Source organism: Erithacus rubecula, assembly GCF_903797595.1.
Source record: "Erithacus rubecula genome assembly, chromosome: 6".
Classification (NCBI taxonomy): domain Eukaryota; kingdom Metazoa; phylum Chordata; class Aves; order Passeriformes; family Muscicapidae; genus Erithacus; species Erithacus rubecula.
The window spans coordinates 25,826,551-25,853,216 of NC_136688.1; the positions used below are offsets into that span (position 1 = coordinate 25,826,551).

The 26,666-nt window shown below is 38.6% G+C and overlaps 1 protein-coding gene across 1 annotated transcript in view; it reads right to left on the reverse strand.

Annotated features, from left to right (window-relative positions):
• Nucleotides 1-17,326, reverse strand: part of TTBK2 (tau tubulin kinase 2) — a 69,837-nt gene extending 52,511 nt beyond the window's left edge. The window contains exon 1 of the mRNA XM_079308010.1: nt 17,212-17,326. The gene's annotated coding sequence lies outside the window, so the exon portion shown is untranslated. The remainder of the gene's footprint in view (nt 1-17,211) is intronic.
• Nucleotides 17,327-26,666: the final 9,340 nt, after the last annotated feature.

Below are 26,666 nucleotides of genomic sequence, written 5' to 3' on the forward strand. Positions count from 1 at the left end.
TAACTTCAACCCCTTTCAGTGAATTAGCACATATTAATATGTAAGACTTCAAATGTTCTTCACTGATAACATGCTCCAGTATATTTCTTCCCTCACTGTAAGCATAACTTTTTTTGTTTAAGTTCAGTTTTAACTTTTTACCACACGACTTGGTTACAGTTTTGGTAACCAAATTCCATTTACAGTAATTTCACTTCATTTAAGCATCTAAACATACCATTTTTAACTTCCTGTAAATTAATACATTTAGCTTTAAGCCTTCCTTCACAACCATGGCCCTCCTTCAAAACCCCTCTCCATGTTCCACTTTTTCTTGTGGTATGGACAGCTACAATGAGTTAGACATTTACATTGAATTACTCTATCATATCTATTATATATATTATATCTATCATACCTAATATGGAGAAAATAGGTTTTCTTATTGTCTCTTTGTGATGAAAGTCTTATTTCCCTAATTTAAGTTTGAAAAGGCCTTATACTTTTGCTAAACCACAACTTTATCAATGCTTATACACCTCCATCCTTACACTTTGGCATTGCTACAAGAATACAGTTTTGAAAAGCCTTATTCACAATCTTATCTATCTTATCATTGCTCTGATGTGTTCTCTAATGGTCTTAGCACTGTATAATCTGCAAATGTGTTAATTATTGATGTACTGCAGTGGATAAATATCTTTATATTCCTTACCTAATAATAGATCATGTGTATTCCAGTAGGTGCAATTTAGGTTTCAATCACCTTCCCCAAATTTATACAGAAGAAAAGGACAATATTAGAGATCTCTACATTTAAAGGACTTCTGGACAGATATAAATATGCATTATTTGGAGGTGGTTCTCAGGTTAAGATTGGAACTGAAATTTCTTTGAATTTGGAAGAATTTTAATTCAGACTGTTTGTCCCATTCCAAATTTCACAGACGAATTAAAGACTCATAAAAGTAAATACAGCTGTATTTGTATTGCTGAAATACATTGATTTCAGCATAGCTCTTTAACAGGCTAAAATGATGGTAACAATTTAAGAAAGCTCCAGCATGTCTATATTCTACTGAAACAGATGAATAATTAATGACACACAGTTAAGGTGCAAGATTTTCCTTACTCATTCAGCAGATGAATCCTTTAGCAGTGCATTTTTTTAGATGGCAGTAAGGCTATTTTCAGCACAACAAACACATCTTTATAATTCTCCTAAAAAAGCATCAGAGACTGCAATTGCAATATATCTCATAAAATTCTCATAAAATTCTGTATTCATTAACTTACCAGTTTTCTTATCAGATCAGTTTATTACTTCAGGGGAACTTTTCAAGATAACACAACTACCACAACCAAAGACAATTAGCCTTCTGTCAAAATTATTTCCAGATGACAGGTCATGGAGTAACTAGGACAACACAATGAGGATAGACTGTTCCATAACACAAGCCTTTGCTGGGAACTGATTACAGGATAAAACAAGAACAGGTAAAGGAACATTAGAACTAATATCTAGAATACTGTACAAACAGGAATCCATTATTTAAAACCCTTCTATCCACTTTGACTGATTTTAACTACACATCAGCTGTGTAAAAGATATGTAAAAGACCCAGTACACTAAGAGATTATATGGTATCAGAAAACAACAGTGCAAAATTTCCAGAAAAAAAGGCAATCTTTTAATGTAATTTGTGTGCATGTATGCAATTCCCTTAGAGATAGCCTAAACTGAAGCCAATCTCTGGTTATCAGGCTTTATAGATGTTTAAATTCAGACTTAAAGTTGTGAAAATAGTACTGACAATTTTGGCTGAATGGAGTTACTCTAAGTTCCAGGACAAAAAAAGGGAGCACAGAAGATTATTTCTGTTCCACAAAAAAGGAATACATGTCCTGTTGCCTTCACTATGGAATAGTATTAACCTTTTACTATGAGAAACTCCCTGAGCATATTAGGAGCTCTATCTGCATACCTTCAGCTCATTAAAAAATTAGTAAATTAACTGGACCCTACCTAAGATGGTTTCCATTTCTGTATTTTCTGGTTTTATGCAAAAAGTAAGGAACAAAGAAATTTTAAAAGGTCAGCATAAAGAGAAAATCAGGGCAGGAAATGTTCAAATGCCCTAATTTCACCACATTTATGTTAAAGTCCAGTGTCTCAGAAAGGCGAAGAACATGTTCAAATAGTCAGTTCTAGGGGTAGAAATTATTTAAATACATCTATTTGAGCATCCAAACTAGAAAGCCATCTACACTGAAACCTGAATATCTTCTAAATACATCGATTAAAAACTGCTGTTTTGAAAATCATCATTCATCAATCAATGAGAAAACTGAATTTCAGACCTTGACTTTAATTTCCAACTCTACTGATCGTGAAGAAAATCTTTTAAAAAATTCAACACAGAACCAATGCCATTTTAGGTTTTCCTTTCTCAAGCGCTCACCAAAAATACTCATCACCACTTGCAGATTCCAGGTGTGAAAAGCTCCCAACTGTCTTGTGTGCTATTGCCAAAGAGTCTGTATTTCCTCCTGGCAACTTCTGCAGTTGTTATTACAAAGGTGGAGATATTTTCTCAGTTTGAAGAAGAGATAAAAATATAATGTTTCATTTCGAGTTTTATTTTAAAAAGATACCTGTTTCAAGCTACCACACTGTTTTCAGTTTGCAAGATTATTCAGTACCAAAATATTATGAAAACCCAAGTCAGGCAAATTCATCAAAGGAATGTATTATATTTCACTAAACCAACTAATTCATGTAAAAAACCCATACAAGTTCTAGGTACACAAAACCCTCTTCAAGTCCAAAATTAAATTTACAACTTGAAAATTAAATTTGGCTTAAAAGCATTTGCATATAAGTAAACTTCAGTGTTTCTTTATCAGACAAACTGAGATAAAGGGTACTCTATGTCTTGCATAGAGAAAGGAAAGCATCTGTATGTGCATGACAGGGAGAGATTATACGGTTGTGATGCCTATCAGAGAAACAGAATGTAATTTATTACCTATAGAAAACCAGAAAATTTGGGTCGGGGAGAATTAGAATGAGTCATTTATCAAAAACTCTATTTAATCCATGACATTTTTACCATGTTATTTTTCAGATGCGCGAGTTAATTTCCTAATTTGATCTGTTCCACTAGAGCTCAAAGGCTTATGTCAGAAAAAGTGAAAGAATGGAAGGTAGCTGTAGGGAACAGGGAAGGGCTGACAAATGAGTTGCTTTCAACCAGTTGTTGAACTTCAACCTCAGGTGCAGAGCCTTAAATACTAATGTGGAAACCTAATATTTGGGGAAGTGGTATTCATTCTCAACTTTTTTTTCACAACTCTGCAGGAGTTCTAAATCAAAAAGAGGATTCTGGAACCTTTTGAAGTACTCGAGGATTAATTTTAAAACCCTAAAAGTGTCACTTGTGTGGGAAAAAAAAAAAAAAAAAAAAAAAAGCAACCTGTATTTCTGTGCCTTAGATTCATTAAAACTGTTGAGGTATTGACAGCAAACTTAAATGGAACTAGAACCATAGACTTTTGCTATAAAAATTTGTTTTACTTGTCAAGTCTTCTTCAAAGAAACTTGAAAGTGGAATGTCAGTTCTGAAATTACCTTAATTATACAAGGTTCTGCAATAATAAATTTTCAAGATCTTACAAAATTTGTCATTGTAGGAAAGTGGTAGTAAAGTGTGGTTTTGAACAAAGACAGCTTGAAGTCAAATAACTAAGATGTTTTAAACAGTACCAAGTGTTATAATATTAATCTACTTATAGTCTGGATTTATCAGCAAAATTAAAGTCTTTGCTTCCCGTCTTTTGAAATGTCAGAATAGTAAGTTATCCTCTTAGGATAAACTCAGAATATTAATAGCTCACCATTTATATTCCAAGGAATAACATAAATTGATCTTTTAAGATGCTCCAAACTATTGACCTTTCCACTAGTACTATCTATTTCTATTATTTCATAAGTCCATTTTCTCAGCAAGGAAAAACAGAAATGCCCAGCACATGCATACAACACACAACTAGAGGAGACAGGAAGGCAAGCAATACACTGCTCTGAAGAACTTCTTCCAAAGCCTATGAAACTTTACAGAGTAGACACATGGCAATTTACAGAGGATAAGAGCTGCTGCTAAGGATAGTGTGAGAATGATACAAGGGCATATACACAGCTAAATGCTTAATCCAAACAAGTAAAATTCAGGGCAAACTAATTATAAATGGGAATAAGATTTAACTTTTTTGAAAATACAAAAAAATTGGCAGAAAAACTTTGATGAGACATTCACATGGATGGCATGTGAATAGCAAGACATTGTCTGCACTGACAGCATTCAAGAGATGAAGAGGGCTGCCAGTGACACAGACCCAGCCCAGCTGGCAGCCACACGACTGCTCTCACAGCATTGTGCTCAGGCTGCTGCACCAGCCATGAAGTGACCTCACTTACAAAATCTGAGAATCCTCTTGATGTATCAGTGGATAAAGCACATCACAATAACACAGTGAGTGAGACCTGACAGCTTGCTAAGCAGAACAGGAAAAAGAACAGAGGAAAAGATCTTTTTTCGGTCTGTAATGTCAGATTTCTTATCATCCTGATCTTTAGGGCACATAACTACATCTGCTGCAGTATTGTGATAAAGAGAAGGCACTGGCTGTGAATACATAGGTATTCCATCTCCTTAAATACAGCTCTTAAATAAAGCTCTTCTTTTTGCTAATGTGTGAAATGAGGACAGCAACTACTACACCAAGCAGGATGACTCCAGAAGAGCCTAGCTGACAGGAAGATGGAACATGAGGAGTCCACAGGAGCACAGGACATCTAGCAAACTCTGACAGGCCTCCTCAATGAGGGGAATGTACACACCCATCCTGGCACACAACACAGCAATCCCTGCAAGAGCTGAGGAGGAGAGACTCACCATCACATTACAATTTTTCAGGTGATATCTCAGCTGTTCAAGGAGGATTGCACTTTTCAGCAGCAGATCAAGAAAGCTAAAAAAGTCAAGCACAATGAAAAGATGAAAAACCACAGCGACACTCATGCCAAGACCAATTCAGCACTGCTGTCAACACCCCTAGCACTGGAGGGTACGACACAGCCACATAAGTGGGTCTGTATGCACTGCCAAGTGACAAGAGAGGTGGGAAATGGCTTGGTGCCTGGCTCTGGTGAAGGAAGATGGCACTAAGGCAGGTGAATAAACATATGATATACTGGCAGCAGAGCACACAAGTCACTACTTTATCTTCAGTTTGGCATGGCTGTAAGAGAGGTTCTGGGCAGTGCCAGGAAGTCTCTCTTGTTTACAGAATATTCCACAATGATCACATGGGCTCAGGCAACATCAAATCTACAAGTACAATGCACAACAAAGGAAATGGGTATATCTCATCTAAGACTGCCTAAATAGTTTGTCCCTAAAAAACATTGCTGCTGGAAATTACAAAGGTACAGAAGTTCCAGTCAGCAATGCACCTTGGTCAGAGCATGCACTTGTTTTACAGATACAGTTAAAAGTGGCTTTCAAGCAACAGTGACTGAAATTTGAGCTCCCAATTCAAGGTCCTTCAAGGCTTGAAATGGAAGACAGGTATTAAAGAACCAAACTGGAATTTTGGCAAAGGTATTTGAAGTTGGGACAATTCCAAAAATATCAACTTAATTTGCAGCAGAAAAAAATTAGGTTAGACAGGAGAAAAGCAGATAGCATGGACAGCTAATCAGAAGAGGAGACAGGCTGCATCAGACCAAAGATCCACCCAGAGCAATCTTCTGTCCCTGACTATTGCCAGCAGCTGATGTCTAGGGGAAAATACAAGGACACAGAAAGCATATGATCATCCTTGCCAGAATATTTTCTGGCAGTATAGCAAGCTGGGACCCAAAAAAAGAGCCAAAGGTAGTATTTAAGATTTTTTTTGTCTCCAAGTTCATGAGAATTTTTCTGAACCATGAAAACTTTATCACCTATAACACTGGTAAAGCAAATTGTAACCTAATTCCATGCTGTGGGAAGCACATCTTTGTTTCAAATTTGTCTTCTGCTAGTTGCATTTGAGGCTCATTAACCCTTGCACAGGAAGGCAGTGTACAGTTGCTCCCAGTTCACTGTTCAGTCCTACACAGGGAATACACCCCTACCATAAGCCCCCTCATTTACCTCTTCAGCTATTTGGTCTTTCACTGATTTTGATCACTTGTGTGTTTTCTCCAGTTCTACTACATCCCCTCTGAGATGTGGAGATCAGCATTGTTAGTAAGCACTAACCTGTTATTTTCACAGAACCTGCAAGACCACATCCAAAAGAAGTTCATTGCTGTAAATTTTAAAATTATTTATCCTATGTGAACTGCTTTATGATAATTTTCATTCATCGTTACCTCAGAGTAGAAAGATCTTTCTCCAGTTCTTCCATCTTCATATTTGATAATTTTAATACACTTGTATCACCAGACTATGTAATTTCAGTATTTGCATCTTGTCTAGATCATCTGTAAATACACAGTACCACATAGAGAGCTACCCTTTTTAGGCTAATGAGCTAGCATTCATTAAGATCAATATTTTCACTCAGGTTCCATTAAAAAAATATGTTTTGCACAAAGTGTTCATATATAGAAAACCTGACTCATCATCTTCCATCTAAATTTGGAATGGATTCCTTTGGTATCTAAACACAATGCTTCCTCAAAAGCAGGAGCCAGACTGGATGGGGCCTTGAACAGACTGGCAGCCATGGCAGGGGTTGGATCTACATGATCTTTAAAGTTCCAATCCAAACTATTAAAGGAATAATTGAGAGGAACTGCTGAGTGAATTCATGGTACTGTATAACCAGGAGATAAAATGGCAAATGAGGTTCTAGGTGTGTACATATAAAATTATGTATATCAGAACTAGCTGTTATAACTAGATGTTATTAAACACATGAACATATCCTAACTGTTCATTAAACACATGAGAAACTATCAGCAATCAAGAATAAGATCTTATGACATACAGTAAGAAAAGATGGCAACTCAAGCAGTCAAAAAAATTAAAATCTTAGGAATTCAGACAAAGAAGACAACACCATGAAGATCATATATATATCCATGGTCCACTAATACCTTGAGTATTGTATACAATCCTAGCCCTTCCTGTTTTACAAAACAAAACAACAACAAAAAAAAAAACAACCCAAGCTAATCAGGGATACAGACTAGTTTCCACATTCTTTTGTTGCCATTTGATACAATAATCACATTAATAACATTCTTTTCACTTTTCTAAATATTTTTGGTTGGATATTCCTCAACATAATTTCGTAAGAAATCTCTGAATTTTAACTAAATTCTATTATTTTCAACCTTTCCCATAGAAAACACTTTAGAGGCAAATCCTGACCACATCCAGTAACATGGAAGCTCTCGTTGTTCAAGATTAAGGCATTTTTTCCCTAATTTCATTCAGAACATATACACCTATTTGATATGGCACTACTTGCATATAAGAAAGAATTCTACAAAGATTTCTACATTGTTTGCTGGAGAAGTGATCACACACTTTTAGAGATATAGAACTTCCTCCCCCACAAGGGAATTAGGCTTTTACCACATCATTAAATATTTAAAACCATACAAGACCCTACAGCATGAAGAAAAAACAGGGCAAAATTATGCTTTTTAATCCATTTGTTGGTCACTATCAGTTGTCAAGGCTGACAAAAGGACAATCTGTTCCTGGAAATTTTGTTGAGCTGGTAGCTGGTGATGGGAACAAGAGAAGAGATTCAAGTTTCAGGTGCATTTTCAGAAGTTTTATTTAAGTGTTAATGGCTGCAGTATTGAATTGCAAAAAGTGTTTTTAATTTGCTTCCATCCAATAGCTTTGCTTTAGTCTGGCAGCTAGTAAATAAGGTTTCAATAACCACTAACAATTGTTCAGTACTAATTTTAAAGCTGAAAATTAAAAAAAAAAAAAAGTATGAGAGAGGCTTGCATTTACATCTAAGAGAAAAAAGCACTCATGGATAGAGCAGCAGTCATACTCTTAAAAGATTAAAATAGTTCAATCAATTAGCTAGAGATTTCTATTTGTGTGCGTGTGAACTAAAATTGCCATGCATATGGTGATGCATAAGAAATTAAGCAAGTTTATCAAAACATGCCAAGGATGTAAAAAACCACAATTCATGGAAATTATTTCCTGTCACCATATTTAGACTTTAACATACAATTCACACACATGAAGCCTAAATAAATAAACTAATCCTCTATTTTTGCCTTTTATACATCTACAGCTGCTTCCTTCATGTTCCCTTATGTTTCAGTTCTGACACTGCTCTAATCTTTTGACTTCACACTACACAGTACAGCAGCCACATCAAGAAATCCCAGCTTTGCCTGAGAGCCATGCAGGCTGCACAGTTGAAGGACATCCAAACCTCTCACCAGAAAGGGCCTGAGAAAAAGGAATTAAATGGGAAAAGGGGAGGAGGAGGAAGACACTAGATGTTCAAACACCTCCATGCTTCTCTCACATTCTTGTTTCTACTTTCTCATAATTGCTGAGGTGGTCACCAAAGAGCTTCTGCTCTGATCAAGATTCTCAGTATAACTGCACCAAAGCAAAAATTAGTTCAGGAAATCAGAAACGTAGTATTTTTTATAATACTGCTATGTTAACATACTTTTTTATAAAGAATATGACACAACACACTTTGTAACATGTATCTATATACATATATTACACCTATACATGTTTTTATGATATACACATACATGTTTACATTATTTACATATTTATTCCATGTACACTACATATATATTTTTACAAAAATACAGAACTTTGCAATTTGTAAATGAGGATTAATTTACAAATTCGACCATAAATACAAAAAAAAGGCAGGAAATTTGGCAGTGTAGCTACATATAGATTAAAATGAATATGGCCTAACACCAAATGAGTATAATACTTTTTAAAGTGAATTACAATAGTAATGGGAAAGGGGTATGTTTAATAATAATAATTTAAACTAGTGCTATCATTGATCATCTTTACAATATTTAATGGGAAAAAAAAGTGGTGTGGACACAAAGACAGGACACAGGAATTTCTGGGTCATGGAGGAAAAAATGAAAGTAATACCTGCAGTAAGCTGGAAGAGACCATAAGTTGTATATAGATGCTAAGTGTTACTTTCCAGATTCATCCTTGGAGCCTGTTTTATAGGATTCCCTTCAGGTGCTTTGTGAAAATTGTTAAGCTGCAGGTAAAATAGTTTCTTGCCTTTTATACACTGTCTAAAAAGTCACCATAATGCAAAGCGATGACTTACAGAAGTGCATTAGCGAAGGTTTATATCCCTTGCTTGTGGATGCTATAGGCACATTTGGTATAATTTGGACAAAAGAATCTGGTCCTCATGATGAGTTTAGCATGATTGGAGATGTCAAAAAGCCAGAAGCTGTGGCTCATGGAAAACTCTCACAGTCGAGGGGTTTTTTTCTGATACAAGTAGCAAAGGCATGTAAGTTATGTGTGCAGAAAACAAGACGCTCTTGCCAGTGGCAGCCCCCCAAGTGCCTGCCGGCTGTCAGGGCGGCTCTGGAAGCACGGGCACCCCGGGCGGGGGCTCAGCACCCTGGCCAGCGCCGGCCGGGCAGCGAGCGGGGCCAGCCCGGCACGGCGCCCCGAGCCCCCCGCACCGCGCTGCGCCTGCCAGACCACCGCAAATATAGAGATGCCACTAGTCAGACCGGTTCAGAAGGACGCATTTGAATAACCTCTATCTTAACAGGAATTTTCAAGGAGATCTCTGATTTAAAGGTTCCTGAAACATAGAACACTCCAGAAGATAACTGATGTTAAAGTTTGGAAAGGACAAATGAAACTACTTTTGTAACGATGGTCCATCAGTTCGACATCAATTCCATTCAAATAAGGGAATTTGACTAATGAAGACCTAAAGGAGGACGCTAACTATGGCCATTCAATTGAGTTCCTCTTCCTACCAAACTAACTTCTTACTACGGCATTACAAGTTTGGCCTATAAGGACAATAATTATCATGGCACTTATACTTCTGTAACGCATCTTAGTTTATATCTCACAGTACAGCCTCTTCCTGTCAGAAAATCAAGCCATCATACATTAAGTAATAGGTCCCAAAGTATAAGTTAATTGAATAAATATCTATCCCATAGGAATCAATTTCTCACTTAATACTGAAACGTATTTTTACTCAGGAAAAAATTACGAAGTTTGTTGTTGATACTGAGATCAGGAAGTGATAAAGGACAAATGGCATCAACAGGTTACACAGACAGCTACAAGAAAACATTATTCATCAAGTACCAAAGAATAAATGGGAACATCACCTAACAAGATGCAGTAATCAGTCACTTCTGATATATGCATTTGCTGGTGTATTAAAGTTATGACAACTATGAATGAAAAGGCAAAAAAATACTAGGAGATACTCTCTATCTGCTCACTGTAGGATTGCTGCTAGAATATTATATCCAGCTGTGGGGTCCAAAATTATGAAGCCCATTTCCTTCAGATTATCTAGGAGAAATTGGTTTAGTCAAGGAAATTGCAAAAGATCTTCATTCTGACACACAAATCATACAAGTAAAAGATTGAATCTTTAGATTCCTTTAACACATACAAATATCTCCAAGATCTTTAGTTTTCATTAATAAAAATACTCTACTAATAGAATCCTTCACTAACTCTTAGAGTGGATTCCTCATTACTGACAATTCTTAAAAGACAACACAATGATTTTCTACACTATATGCTCTTACTCAACTACTGCTAGCACACAATTCAGGGAAGTCCAAGGGAAGCTGGTTTTACACAAAGTTAGCCTCAATACTCACAATTCCCTTGGTCTTCATACAGTCAGATTGAGATAAGTGATGAGGCTTTTGTCTTTGAAAGTTAATTATACAAGCATATTTCATTATGGAAATACAATTATCCTAGGCATATTTAGTTTGCTGGGACTGTCTTAAGTTCAGAAGAAACATTCCAAAACACCAAAAAGCTATGGCAGAACAATGAGGCAAGAAAATCAGTAAGTTTATATATTACAAACATGGGGATCAAGAGACTTTCAAAGATTATAAGAATTTCCTACATATCAGAAGATATGTATAAGAACAGTGCAAGATCAGATTTTAATTATCTTCCAAACAAATGTACAATTATTCCTAAAAACAAAAAAGCAAAGTTTCTCAGAAACCTTTACAAGTTTTCATTTTACCCTTTACTTAAATAACACAAAGCATTGTATAAGAGAGTTACATGTTTTAGGAAATATTGGCTATATGTAAATAAAGGCATTCAATTGCAAATCTCTCCAAATTAAAGCCCAGGCTACAAAATCAATCCTGATTGTATTGTTGACCTAAAACCTGCCATATTTGTATATTTTGAATACTTTTACACTTTATCTATATAAATAATTTGTCTAAAACTATAGAAGTTTTTCTTCAGATTGACTGAGAGGAGATTTAACTCTGTAGATACGGCAACAGTTATACATCACACCATAATGGCAAAGTGTTGATATTGATAACAGCACCTATTGATAACAGCATTCTCTAAGTTCTTGAATTTACATAAAGGAAATACAATTATATCAACACAAGTTGTATTTTCCTTTTTTTTTTTTTTTAACAGCAACAGTCATTACATTTACTTGGAGCATATTCAATTTTCAACTATAGTGAGCTACTTCTGCATTTTGAAATTATTATTTAAACAACAACCAATTTCTACTCTATAAGAGCATAATATGTATACACAATCATATGGCAAGCAGAGTTATGAAATTTCAACTGAGAAACAGGAAACATTCAATTATATAGATGAAATCTGTGTACAGTCAGGGATTTTTTAGTAATACCAGAAGCTAGAATAGAAATAATACAGTTAAGAGTAGTAATAACTACATTCCTATTTACTAAAACCAAGATTCAGCTTTGATGAGTTTCAGAGAAAGGAGCATAAAAGTATTTTACAATATGTCAACACCAAATATGAGCAACACCAAACATCTACTCCATGGCTACTCATACATCAGCCACAGTCCTGATTCAGACCATAAATCAATTCTTCCCAAACCTATACTCCAGGAAAAAGAAATATTTCAGTGAGCAGTATATGTTGATGCAGGGCCTCACAATAGAATTGAAGTATTAGCTGCCAGTTCCAACAAGCCAGACGAAGTACAGCTGCTCCCTGATTAGGAGAGGAAAATTGACTGATCAAGGAAAGATACATACGAAGCACTGCCACATGACTGAGGCATCCTAGGCTCAAAATTAATGAAATATATCAGAACAACAGGAAGAAATGTCCAGCCTGAAATTAGCATCCTACCCAAATTGCCTTCAAATTAACAAAGAAAGTGCACCATCACCTCAAAGCAGCCTTTCATGTAAAATGTTCCTCTTTCTCTTGTGTCCTCCCTGAACTGACAATAGGCAGGAAAACCTGTCAGCTGAACATACAGGCTGCAGTAGATTAAAGGATCTGGTTATGACTATCTCAGCTATGTATTCAGGGTGAAGTTGCACATAACAGCACGACCCAGCAAGAGTTATAAACATATATCAGCCAAAAAACAATACAAACCACTCCCTTTTTACAATCATTCTCTGCCAAGTTAGTGAGTGGACTCAGTGTAACTCAGAAATCAATGGGCAATAGAAAAGGCTCAGGCACAGAATACCATTTTCCACTTAAAAACAGCAGCCAACTGTTAGACTGGTTTAACAATAATGTGCAATTTTAATGTGCAACTATCACCAGTCAATAACAAACCTTCCTTTATGTGCACATGTTCTTTACAGTGAGAGGGTTGTGGTTTGCTCCTCAGCCTCAGCATCAATTCCTTAGTTCTTGGCTAGTGAAGACAAGACCCAACTGGATTAGGCAGCACATTGCTCCCACAACACCAGTCAATCTTTTCTTCATACTAATCTACCCTGTGATTCTTTCAAGATTTCGGTCTAACCAGATGAATTATTCAACAGGTTTCCTCACTGGATACAATGTCCTCCTCAAAACTGTAAAACTGCAATTTCACCCAAAACCATCACGATAATCTCCAGATCTTAACAAAAAAGCGCAAAAAGAACACACAGAAAGAACAGAGATCCAATGTCAACTCTTCTCCTTCAACTCTCAGAGTAAAACATGACAGTTTGTTGTAGGGTGACTTTACTTAGGGAATTATAATTTGATTTTATTTATAGACTGCTGCAGATGGAAAATCAAAGCATCACATATGAGCAGGGCATTCAATTCAATCAAACTCAAGGAATAGCACAGTCATTCTTTGTCTGATACATTTTCTATCAGTTGATAATGCCCATTCTAGATCCATTAAGCTCAATATGCTGATAAATTGAAAGGCAAGAAAATAATTATATCAAGGACATATATAACTCAAGAATACAAATCCATCCGAAAAAGTCACCAGTTTGATGTTCAAAATATATCCTATTCACAGATCACTGTCTCTCTTATTTTTTTTTTTTTAATTCTTAACACTGCAAAGCTAGTCATACTTCACATGCTCAGAAGTCACACTGCTTGCTACGAGTGGCACTTGAAGCATTGCTATGGCAACAAATAAACTTGACAGCTACAAGACATATCCTGCTGATACACCATGTAACCAAGCAATCTAATTCCTACTATGTTGAACAACATTGTATCAAATAAGTGTTGTTAAAAGCCTCACAGAAAGTTAGTATCCCGAGACAGAGTGTGACAGAAGTAACAAATACTATCTGAGAATTATCTGGGAAGTGACAGAGAGCAGAACCCCCTCTCAGAATCAATAAGCAGCAGTTGATTGAAAACAATTGAAAACAAGTACTAAAAAGACACAAGCTCTGAAAGACAAGATCTCTCCTGACTGTGGATGAGTCTAGTGGAACAAATTTTGTATCGCTTCAGCTGTGAAAGAAATGTATCAAATACATAATATAATTATTCCTATATAAACAGACCAGGATGACAAAAAGCCCGATTCTTTACCTTCTTCCACATGTGAGCTCCACACAGTAACCTGCCTCTGCAACAAGTAGCAAATTCTTTTGCAACACCCAGACAGAAAAATATGGCTACATATCAAAGAGACCTGACATCCTCTACATGTTCTCAAAGCAAGTTCAGCTTATTTTACTCTTCCCTTATACATCAGACAGCTTTGTACTAGAAAGAAAATTATTCTCCTCATCAATACCATCAATGATCTGGCAAACTTCATCCATGAAAGAGACCTTCAACTCCTCCAACTACTACTTGTACTGAAATGCAAGGCTAAGCTACATACACACATTTCTCCAAAAGGAAGAATTAGTGGATAGAGTTCCTCATCAGTGCAATTCTCAATAATTGATTAATCTCTTCAGACAAAAAGCAGCAGCATGAAATAATATCTGAGTGAGACAATTCTGTGGTGAAAAGTTCTCAAACACACAGGACAAGAACCACAGAAAAACACACCTGAACACAGCAATGAAAATACTTTAAACAAAATACTTTTGTTAAAAATACTCAAGACTTCTTCAGTTTCTCAATTTGCCCTCCTTTCCTCACTCCTCTCAAATGAAATCTTTCCCTTCTCCCCAAAAAAACCTTCACAAGTTTTCCAAGATTCATCTCCATTAGTTTAAAAATAATTTTGAAAAATAACTGATTGAAAGTTATGACTTGTACAACATCTTAAAAATGGGAAAAGAATTTTCAACCAGATCAAGAAGTGAGGTGTCAGAAGGCCAGATTTTATTGCATGAATTTTCTACTACTTAGGTTTCAAAACTAGTGACCTATAAGCCCATACAGAGAATGATAGACTGTAAATTTACACAGCTAAGAATGGCATCTCAATTTCATAAGCAGCTTGAAAAAAATCCAAGTTACTAGATTCCCTCTAAAGCACACTACTAAACACTTAGCACTGAAGCAAAGAGAGGGGATATTCTGACTCTAAAATTTTAATAAATAATTTTGCAAAGGACAAGTAAAAGACTAGATAGTTTCAAAGAAGTTATTATGAAAGAATGTATAAGATACAGTTACTAAAACACACATTAGATAGTACTCAATATTTCTAACAAAAAGAGTGAAATTAACTTTTACTCTGTCACTGCATGACAGAGAATACAGTACAAGCATTAAAGCACTCTAATTGTGCATGGAAAGCAGAGAAATGAAACTGCTCCATTTAGTTGTACTCTTATACTGAAAATAGTTTGTACTCTTAAACTGAAATAGTTTTTATTTCCACTTCTAAAAATTAACATGTTCAATTCCCACTTAAGTACCCTAGATACTATACTCCTAAAAAAAAAAAAAAAAAAAAAAAAAAAAAAAGGCCAAGTAAAATATTTTAAAAAGTTTCCTTCACCCTAATCCTGAACAAAAAGTCAAGTTAATAACAAGAAAATTTTAAACCTACGTGATCTGAAGCTCTTTAATTCCTTAAAATAAACCTTGTATTTTGGCAATTTTGCATGTTTTAATTCTTGCCCACCAATAGTTTAACAATTGGCCCTTCAGACTGATCTGCTAGATCCATGGCAGAACATGCTGCTCTGTGAGATCAATCAAAGGACGCTTAGGTTTCTTGAGGTGAGAGTGTTTTCACAGAACAAGGGAGGAAGGACAGTGGCTGGTCCATGTAGCACAGCACATCCCTGTGAGACCACGACAAATCCTGGTGTCTTGTACTGAAAAGGCAGCTGTTTCTCCTCCCCTCCAGCCTAACACAAAGGCTTTGTGTAGTGCTTCCCCAGAGAAAAAGAAACAGACAAGGCAAGACACAGGAATACACAAAAACTGTCCATCTCCTTTGTAAAGTACCAATTCATTCCCACAAGATAAACAAGCCCTTACAAAAACAGAAAGCACAGTAGTATATTAATATACCATACACTGCAACTTCACACACTAAACAAATGCTTAACCTTCTGTACACAAACATTAGCACTGGTAGAAACTGATCATTCAGAAGCCAGTTTTGAACAAGGAAAACCCCACTCATATCTCCCTTCTGTCATACTCAAAAATCTCCCTGATATAATCAGCCACATTGAGAGCAGCCTCTCTGGAGTTTGTGATGTTAGAAGTGCCAGGGCCTGCAGTATGCAGCAGCAGTACAGTGACTACACTAAACATAAGAAACGTCTATCAATTTGTTCTTCTATTTCTAATCTCATCCTTACCAAACAGGAAGTTTAAAAAGATGCTGAGCTTCAAGTAAAAAATGGTACATCAGGAATATATTAGAGAAGAATAAAGTATTTTTTAGAGATAATTGGTTCCATCTTCATGTTTCTTAAACTGTATCTTGATGCACTGTTTTCAAAATAACTTTTGACAAATGACTACACATACTACTGCTGTCAAACTTCACTATATATAATTCCATTGACAGGCCAAACAAATGTTAACAAGTACACCTCTGGTTTAGCAAGTCAAGAAAGTTCTACTACTTTGCTAAATATAATTCATTCTGTAAAGCAAATTAATCGCCATCAAGAAAGTATTCAGGACAGTATTAACACAAAACAAAAATGTTTGGTATCTTTGCATCATGAATTAATGTAATTAAGACTTTAAAAAACATTACCAAAATCAAACAAGAGCAGCAAAATAAGTCCTAACCTTTTGTTTTCTCAGTTAAAATGAGCTAACATATCTACAAGCATAGCTAGCATGTGTTCAGCAGAGGCACGGCATTAACTACACAGAATGCGTTTCTTAAATCTACTCATTTTTTTCCAGAATCACAACAGGGAAACTAACCATACACTTTAAGGCTAACAAGATACTTAAATAAATACAATATGATTTATTTTAAAGCCCTCAACATTCCTGCAATACTGTTTACTAATTCAGAACATTTAAGCTGAAATTACACTGGTTCTGCACATGGAGTCTAACTAAGAAAGCCACAACAAGCTATTTTATAACTCATTTTCTATAGCTCTCTCCAGCTTTATTATAAATACGGTAGAAGGCTCTCAAAAGGCTGCGGTATACTCCAGGGTCATTCCTTTGTGTCCACCTCCCTCCGCCCCCACGATAATACATCAATATTATCATTATTTGCACTCCCACCCCCACTCACACTAGCAGTGGTTTCCAACTGCTCTGGCTCACACCAGAGGTTACAAACCTCGTCGCGAGCTTTGTCCTCTCATTGCTTTTGCTCTAGAGTGACAACAGAAGCCTAAGGATGCCGCTGCAGCTCCAGAGATCATCTGTAGACTTGGGAACAAGGTGCCTTGCCGCTTCCTCCGCTCCAGCTAACAGTGCGAGTGATAACGCATTTCTAACGCCGTTCCCCGCGCAGTCTGTGTGCTCGCTGCGCGCACCCGCGGCCTAGCCAGGCGTATCTGTATGCACGGATCGATGCGAGTGCCGCTAATGGCTCCAGCGCCCAGCGCGCCAGGCGACAGACAGCCCGCTTCCCATCCAGCCGTGCCCACACGGCAGCCGTCACACGCACGCCACAACCCAGGGCTGCAAACACAGACGCAGCTATTTTAAAACAGAGAGCTTTCGCCGTCAGAACACGTAAATTTCTGTACCATTTGCTTTCTTGCAGCAGGAGGTGGGAGGGACAAACAAAAAATAATTAATTAAATAAATAAATCTCGTGCCTATAAATCTGAGTTCTCCGTAGAGGCCAGGGCAGCAGTGACTGCTTCTGGAGCACGCCAGACCTGCGGACCTTAACTCCACGGAGGGGATCGCCCCGTCCTGCCCCACTGGAATTAGCCTTTCCCGGGGCGGGCCGTGGCTCCCGGAGCTCCCGCGCCCAGCAAACTGCCTCTCCCGCGGGGACAGAAACCGCGCCGCGGCTCCCACGCAGCAGCCGCCGGGGCCGGGCCGGCGGCCGCCGGAACCCGCGGGCCGCGCCCCGCCGAGGCGGCCGGAGCGCCCCCGGGGACGGGGCGCGGATAGCGGCGGCGGCCGCGGCGCAGCACCGCGAATCCTCACCTGGAACGGGGCCGAGGCGGCGGCTCCTCGGGGCGGCACAGCGAGTCCCGGCGGCGCCCCCGGCCCCACAGGGGATGGTGTGCGCGGCGTGGGGCGGGGGCTACAGCGGCGCCCCCCGGCCCAGCCTCCGCCCCATGGCGTGCGGCGCGGTCTCTATGGCGACTGCAGAGCCGGGCCGGCCCGCGGGGAGGGGTAACGGCAGCGCGCAGGCGGAGGGCGCTCAGCGGGTCACGGAGCGGCTCGCAGCGCTCCCCACGGGGGTTGAGCCCCTCGCCGCGGCAGCCGCCGCCATCCCTGCGGCAGTGCCGGCCGGAGCCCGGCCGCGCTCGCCCGCGCCGCCGCCTCCGCGCTCGCCCTTCCTCGGCCGCGGCGCCACCGAGCCCGCTGTCCCCCGGGGCACCGCCCACAGCCCATTTCCGGAGCGGTGATTGGGCAGCCACGGAGATTCCTCACTGGCGATTGGCTCTCGGCGCGGTCAATCCGGGCGCCGGGGGCGGGCGCACCTGGACGCGGCGCTGTGCAGTGCGGGGTTGGTTGAGCCGGCGAGCGCCGGTACCGCCGCGGCCGCCCCCGCGCAGCCCCAGCGCCGAGCCGCGGGATGGGCGCCGGGGCTCCCGTTCCCGTTCCCGTTGAGCTTCCGAGGGGCAGTGCCTGTGCGGGGGCTGGCGCTGAGCTCTCGCCGCCGCAGGGCCGCTGCCGGCGGGAAGCTGGGTCCTCGTTGCGGTGCCGCCTCCGCCTCAGCAGCCGGGGCTCGGCCGCGCTGTCCGCACCTGGGCGGGCTGCCCGGGGCCTGATGGGCGCAGGGCGCTGCCCGGCCGCGGGTGGGGCGGGAGGGCTGAGAAAGGGGAGGAAGGAGAGGCGGGTGACAGCCAGGGCCTCTGTCCCGTTTAGCAGGGGGCACAGCAGGGCTGTCAGCGCTGCGCTCCGCACAGTGACTGTAGGGAGCGCTGGATGTGTCCCGTGCCTGGCTGAGTACGGCCTTCGAAGGGAAGGCTGCCCGCTCTCACGGGTCGCTCCTCAAGACTCTCGAGGCTCGGGATGCGCGGAGCGGGCGCTGCCCGGTGGGTGCCACCATCGCACAGCAGCCACGGGCCGCGTTGGCAGGCCAGGGTCAGCCCAGAGGCTGGCTCCGATGGCAGACCAGCGCCGAGGAGAGAGAGGCCTGTGCTGCGGGACGGAGGAAGGACAGATTTGCTGTGATCACAGCAGCTTGTACGAAGTGAGTAAACACACCGTAGTGTTCCCCTCGTGGGAAGTTTCCTTAAGTGGAGGAAAAAAAAATAAAAAAAAAGAGCCTTAATTTCCCTACTGCCAGCCGGATGAGAAGATAGTGTGAATAATTTAAGCCCTTTCTTCATTCATCACAAGGAGATCATAGTTAAAGAGTGAGGTTAGGAAACAGTATCTCCTCCTTCTACTTTATGAAAAGGAAGATTTTAGCTCTGTGAGTTTACAAGGGAGTTACCCAGAAGTGCGAGCTGTGAACCAAACGTAGCAGTGAACCCAAACAATTGCGAGTTGCTCAGTGTCAGTTTCAGGAAGATGCTTCTTCATTAACAAAGGGAATTGCCTCAAGCAGTGAGCCTCAGTCATAGTGGTGTGGATAAACACTGGTAATAAGCATACATTTCTCTTTATGTAGTGAATACATATGTGTATTACGTATCCTAACAGTTAAAGAAGTTAATAGGAAAGCTGATGGAGTGAAGAAATGTTCATTTGGTGAGTGGAAATGAACCAATGTTGATGGCAATAGGTGGAGAGAGTTGCTTTTTTTATACATAATAGTACATCTTTTCCTGGGTTACAAAAAGGAGTTATGGGTTTGCCTACCTTTAAAAGGCACTTGCAATTTCTCAGATGGAAAATATTCGACTGGAACTACGTATTCCTTCACATCTGTCTTAAAGGCATTGCAAAGGTGACAGTTACTCTAGGATAAGCAGCTCTTCTTATGCACCAAACAATTTTTTCACACTCACTCTAAAGTAGACAGTGTTTTTCCTCCCAGATTATAACTGAGGGTAGATAAATACCCTAACTACCACTTACTTAAAGTTTTGCCAACAAAACTTGCTGCATGCTAGATATAATGAGGAGCTCATGAATATGAATCCCTTTGTGAAGAGTGCTTTATTGTTCCCCAAATAATTGACATGTTGCCTGAGGTGTACAATTCTTCAGGAGTATTTTCTGATTCAATTAAAGAGAATAGAAAGGCCTTAACAAACTTGTTTATCTGGTTTGTCTGTTTACCTGTTCATCATTTCAGATCCAAGGGGCATAGATTCTCTCATCACTTAGGAACTTCACAGGTTAACTCATTCATTATCTAGTACAACTGACATGCCCATTATTATGGGAATATCACCAGAGGAAAATGTCTTCTTTCACACTGAAAGCTTTAGAAGACCAAATAACCTTTGCTTCATCATCACTTGAAGTACAGTGAGCTGTAAGTTTCCAAATTACCACATGTTCTTCATAAGCAGACAAAACCTGGATGGTTCGAATAAAAGTCAAGCAGAGAAAAAAATAAACTAAAACTGAGTCTTTTCAAAAGGAAAATCTGTTTCCACTTATGTGAAGGAAGTCCTTACAGAAGAGATCTAATCTTTTTTAACTCACTGCTCCAGAAATACACCAAGAGGTTCTTCAAGGATTTCTGCTCTACTATTTTTGGTTTAGAGATGTTGGTAAGTATAACAGATACCAGCATTTCCTCTGTCAGTGCAGACTTGCAGAATATCTTTACCACATACCAAAAAAAGCACCCAAACAATCAAATCCAAAAAACCACCAGCACATTAAAATCTCTATGTAAATAAGAATATGAAATTGAGGTACTCTAGTTTTTTGGTTTTGTTTTTTGGGTTTTTTGATAGTTTCTGTAGTTAAGCTCTGATGCATTGTGTTGATTTTCCTTGGAAAAAATTACCCTGAGCCAAAACCTGTACTATGCCTTTTGTTCAGCTCTTACATTGTTAGTTCAAGTTTGCTACCTCAATGTAAAAATGTGTCTCTTTTTGCAGCTGTTAGTCAGCAGCTGTGAACCACAGCAAATGGGCACCTCTCTGTTTCTTCTGGAGATTTTTAACTATCCCAGATGATGCAAAATAAATCAGTAAAGCAAACTGTCCTGGTTTCAGATGAGATAGTGTTAATTTTCTGTATAGTAGCTGGTACAGTGCAGGACTTAGTGTGAGAATAATGTTGACAGCAGGCTGATGTTTTAGTTGGGTTTGAGTTGTTCCTACTCTAAATCAAGGATGTTTCATCTTCCTGTGCTCTGCCAGTGAGGATGAGCACAAGAATGGAGGAGAACATGTCCAGGATGGCTGACCCAAATTGTCCAAAGGGATATTTCATACCACAGAACATCATGCCCAGTACACAGTGGGGAAGCAGTTGACCATGAGGTGTCAGTGGCTGCTGGGGGACAGGCTGGGCATCAGGCAGTGGGTGGTGAACAATGGTGTTGTGTGTATCATGTTTGTCTTGAGTTTTACTTCTCTCTCCATTACAATTAGTAGTAATGTCTAATTGTTATTATCTTGTATATTTTGTTTCAATTATTAAATTGTTTTTATCTCAGCCCAAGAGGTTTACCTTTTCTGTCCACTTTTTTCCTCACTGGGGCAGGGGTGGGGAAGTGAGCAAGCAGTTGCTGGGATTTACTTTCTACCTGGGGTTAAACCACAACACAGTCTGTTGTCTTAATTCAATCCTAAATATCTCACTTGGCTGCAGATTGCAAGGAGAAAAGTACTGCACACCAAAACTTAAAGTTAGAGAGCAGGTGGATTAATTACACAAATTACTCCAAATGCCAAAGGCTTGACACATGAAACTTTATTATAATCACAAAATTGGTATGAAAAGATGTGAACAAAAAAATTTAGTTGTCCAGGTATGTGCATGGCAATGAATATGATTTCCTAATAAGTTTGACTGTATGAAAAATAATCCCCAGTCATGTAAAGATATTCTTACATTTTAATATGGATATTTTATATTTAATAATTATAAACACTGTGCATAAATATTTAAGATTAAATGTAATAAATGTTAAATCATGTAATGAGGCAATAAATAGAATTGGTCTGAACTTTAAAAAATATAGAAACAAGCCAGTAAAAACCAAAGTGACAGCAAACTATTTCTGGGCACAACTAGACACAGCTTTAGCTGTTATTGTTTTTTTTTAATTTAAAAAAGAACAGAGAATGAGAAAATACTCACATATCTAATGGGGTACCTGCTTCTAATATCTTTTTTGTTTTAAAAAATAGATCAGATTTTCCAGGAATGTCCAGAGACTGAACACACTTTCTAATACTTCCAGTTTCTGGTTCCCTAGGGGAAAAATAAGTTTGAATTCCTGGAAATCTTTTTTTGTGTAGTAAGGGAGATATGAGAATTTTCATCAGTATTTTTTGTCTGAAAGGAATGATCTAATTTTTCTTCAAGGAATCTTTAAATATTTAAACCTGTACCTATACACAAACATATTCATATATCTGTGATGGAGAGGGTGGCATGATTAGCAATGTGCAAGAACTTCTGAACTCTGCTGTTTTTTTCTTCAAATCAACATATATGGCAGTAGATGATTCATCCTGCAAAGTCCAGATTCATTGGTTTCAAACACTTCAATTGGAACTTCCTTTCCTGGACTTTGGGGTCTTGGAGATATTTATTTATTTATTTCTGTATGAGTCAGAAGTTCTGAATTATGCTTCTGCTTAGTCAACTACAGAAGACAAAGCTTCAGAAAAATTTTTGGAGAGTCAGATGTCAGGAAAAATAAGAGAGAGAGAGAGAAAGTGAAAGAAAAAGAAAGGAGGGAAAGGGAAAGGAATAGATAGCAGGGTGACCAGACTCATGAGATGGAAAATTCACAGGTTTGGTTAGTCAATAAGTCAACACACACCAACTTCTAGAACTGAAAAATCATTTAAAATTTTAGCTAAAATTAATATATAAATGGAGGTGGAAACAATGCTTTCACTGAAGAATAGAAAGGTAAAAACATTTTATAAGCTCATATTTCTGGCAAAAGTCAAGGAACAAAGGAAGAATTGGCCAAAGATGAGAAAGTTCTTACCAAGTTTTGTAGATGTTTAAACAGATATCTAGTTAATAGCAAATGACAAATCACGAACCTTGAGACATTTAGTTCAGTCCTTTTTCCAACTGTCCCTAACACTCTCCTGGCCAGTGTTCACCAGCCTGTTCTAAAAGTACTTTGTTTAGGGAAATCAAGGAGTTTCTTCTGGGCTGTTTCACTATTCTTGCTAAAAATTATTTCATCCATTATTCTCCTTATATCTTATCATCAAAGGAATTTATTTCTTTCCTCTGTGCAACTACCTATAAAATTATTTGAACACTATTTTCATCTCCTACCATCAGTCTTCTCTACACTAAGACACCTGAGTTCCTTTAGGCTTTTTCCACAAATTGTGATTTCTCGACAGAGTGTCAATAACCATGAAGTCACCACTCAGGGGACAGAGGGATCTTGGAAAAGCTCTAAGGGCACTGTGTCTGGGTTCTGGCTTCTTTCTATTTGATAGCTTCAGAAACTCCCATGAGCCTCCCTCTTTTTTTTTCTTCCCCCCTTGATAACTGTCTTTTATTTCCAAAACAATCTCAAATTCCCTACAATATGCCCTGAGTAATATTCTTGAGTTCAAATTATGTCTGGAGTGTGAAAAATAGCATCAACATCAGGTTTATAATAAGCTGAGAATAGCTACTGATTAATTTAGGAGATCTTTTGAGGAGAAAAGTGACAGTCTATGTCTGACTATTTTGCTAGGAGAAGAAGGGTCAGTTGGTAGTATAGTGCACCAAAGTATTGATACTATGAGATATGGAATTTAAAAAGGAAAATTTAACCTCATTATGTAAAGAGAATTCTGCTGCCAGGCCTCATAATATGTGTATAATTCCATTCTGCAAAAAGCTTCCTGATACCTGGCTTGTGAGGATAAGGATAAGATCCTTAGGTACAAAAGGTACAAAAGTGAAAAGCAAGATTTCTCCATGGTCTAATTATGATTAAAGTTGTAAAAATGGATTCTAGTCTTCAGAAAGAAGTTTCAGCCAAGATGGAAATTTTAGGGTTACCAGGCAATTTAAAATACATGTTCACTTCCAGCTGTACTATAGACTGCTGGTCTGATTTTACGGTGAATACACTATTTCTGTGCCTTAGCTTTCCATTTGTAATGACTCACCGTGAGTCATGAGTGGATGACTCAGAGATTGTGGACAGTACAGCTCCTATGGATTGAAATCAGAGCCAGCCTGACAGGTACTGATATGGATTTTCCTGCAATGCACAGGACCCCTAATGACAAGCCATACACACACAGTGCAGTTCATGCAGGCCTGCTATAAATCTCTTTTCTGCCTGAGACTGATTTTAGCAACCATGCAGTTATAATAACCTTTACACACTTGAAAAACGTAGTACTTCTTTTTCTGATTTGTTTCATCTGTGGTGTTCTTCAGGCAATCAGATGAGTTACATTTATAGTATTCACATTTTTCATGGAATATAGTCCAGTGGCTTTTCTGGTACAACTAGTAGAGCATAGAGCTGTAGTTGTAAAAAAATATAACTGACTTCATTTTCAATAAGCCTTGTGTCATTTTAATGTAGAAACAGAGTCCTTTTAAATTATTGACATATTGCCATTACTTCTTGCCTTTAAATTTTGGAATTCTCTCTGCCAATTCTACAATTCCATAAGAATTTCAGATGTTGTGACTTAACCTAGGTACCTTTATCTACTACAACAGCCATCTAAATACCACTATACTTCCTTCCTAATATGTAATTGAGAAATCAAAGCTCTTCAAAGATTCAGTTATTTCTATCTGCTTAACAACTTAATTCTCTACCATGTGGTTCACAACTTTACAAAAGCCAAGAAAAGCAGATGGTTGTTCATGTCCTCTCCCCATTATCACATATCAGTGAGAATCTCTTCCTGAATATGGCCTTACCCCAGCTCAGAAGGAAAGGTTGTATAGTTCCTACTTCCATCAATTTCACCAAGCGCCTCCACTTTTCATCCAGTACTCCAAAATTTCAGTTGTCACTTACATTAAATACAGCATGAAATGAAAAACCATGAAAATATAAAAATAAAAGATTAGGTTTTGGAAACTAGATGTAAAATTAAATGTTACATCCTCCCAACTAGTTATTTCATTACACTAATTCATAACACATCTGTTCTTGCCTATGGATTTATATATGAATGATACTAAATAGGTAAGTAATTGGGCAAAAATTTGTTAAATTTACCTGTTTTGGATCCTAATCCATAACTCATTTATCTCCACTGTTAGCAGGAAAGGGTTTGATCTCTTTCTATACCACTGGGTGATAGATGCACTGGGTGATAGACCACTCCTGCAAGTTACAAAATGCTACTCCATGGTTGTAATGTTCAGGCTTCCCAAAGGTCTGTAAGAAAGTGCATCATGGTTAATTATAAGCTGCCATAACACAGAACTAATTTCTGAATAATTCAACATTTGATACTACATTTGCTGCTGAAGTAATTTCCAAATATGAGATGGAACAAAAAATACAGGTAGCACTGACCTCTAAAGTGCATTACAATTGAATTTAAATAATTTCTTACAATAGGGCATTCTTGAGCTTCCATTAGCTGTGTCTCTAACAAATTAAAAAAAAAAAAAAAAAAAAAAAAGAAGCTTCTTGCTCTGTATTGTAGAAAAAGCTTTCATACTTCATACAGCAGCACTGCCATCTCCTGCTTGCTTGCTTCCCTGCACTCAAGTATGAGATTTGTGTTGCAAAGCAGCCACAGGGAAGGTGCTGCAGTTTTCTGCTACTGAGGCAGGAACATTTTCTAATGCTCAGGGATAACACATTTGGAGTGATGTAGATGGGGCGAGTTTTCACAGGTGAGCTTTTTTTAAGCGTAGAAAAATACTTCAGACATTTGTCCATGATTTCTTATGTATCACATCCCAGCTGAACAATAGCTCAAAATCTGTACATATGTGTGCTTGTGCTGTACCCAAGGAAAACATTATACCTGTTGAATATGTTTCTGTAGAGTTGATCTGTACACAAACCAATACATCTGTCCCACAAATAGCTACATGCTGGGCTCAGAAATGCCAGAGGACATGACACTTTAGCTTTTGCTTCTGGCTTGGAATAGAGCTAGATAAGAGACTAGGACAGAGGCTCCTACTAGATAGTTCTTGAACCTCAAAAGCTTCTCAGAACCTACTATGAATCATACAGGACGATCCAACTGCTCTTGGTTCCATTAATTATTTTCTTGGACAGTCACATTCAATATACAGAGAACAGAAAATTGCATCCAATGCAACAAAATATGGAATGATGGGTAAGGAACATAATAGTGGATATAAATTATAGTTGCCTAAGAGAGATTTTCCCTTCCCATAGAATCACAAAGTTTCATTATTCTCATTCTTCTCTCCTTTGGAAGCATATTTATTGTCAAGAACAAATTAAGAGCTATTGAAGACATTAGCAGGTACTAAAACAGTTCTGTTGCCTATTAGCAAAAATCTCCAGCATAGTAAAAGGTAGAAGTTCTAGAA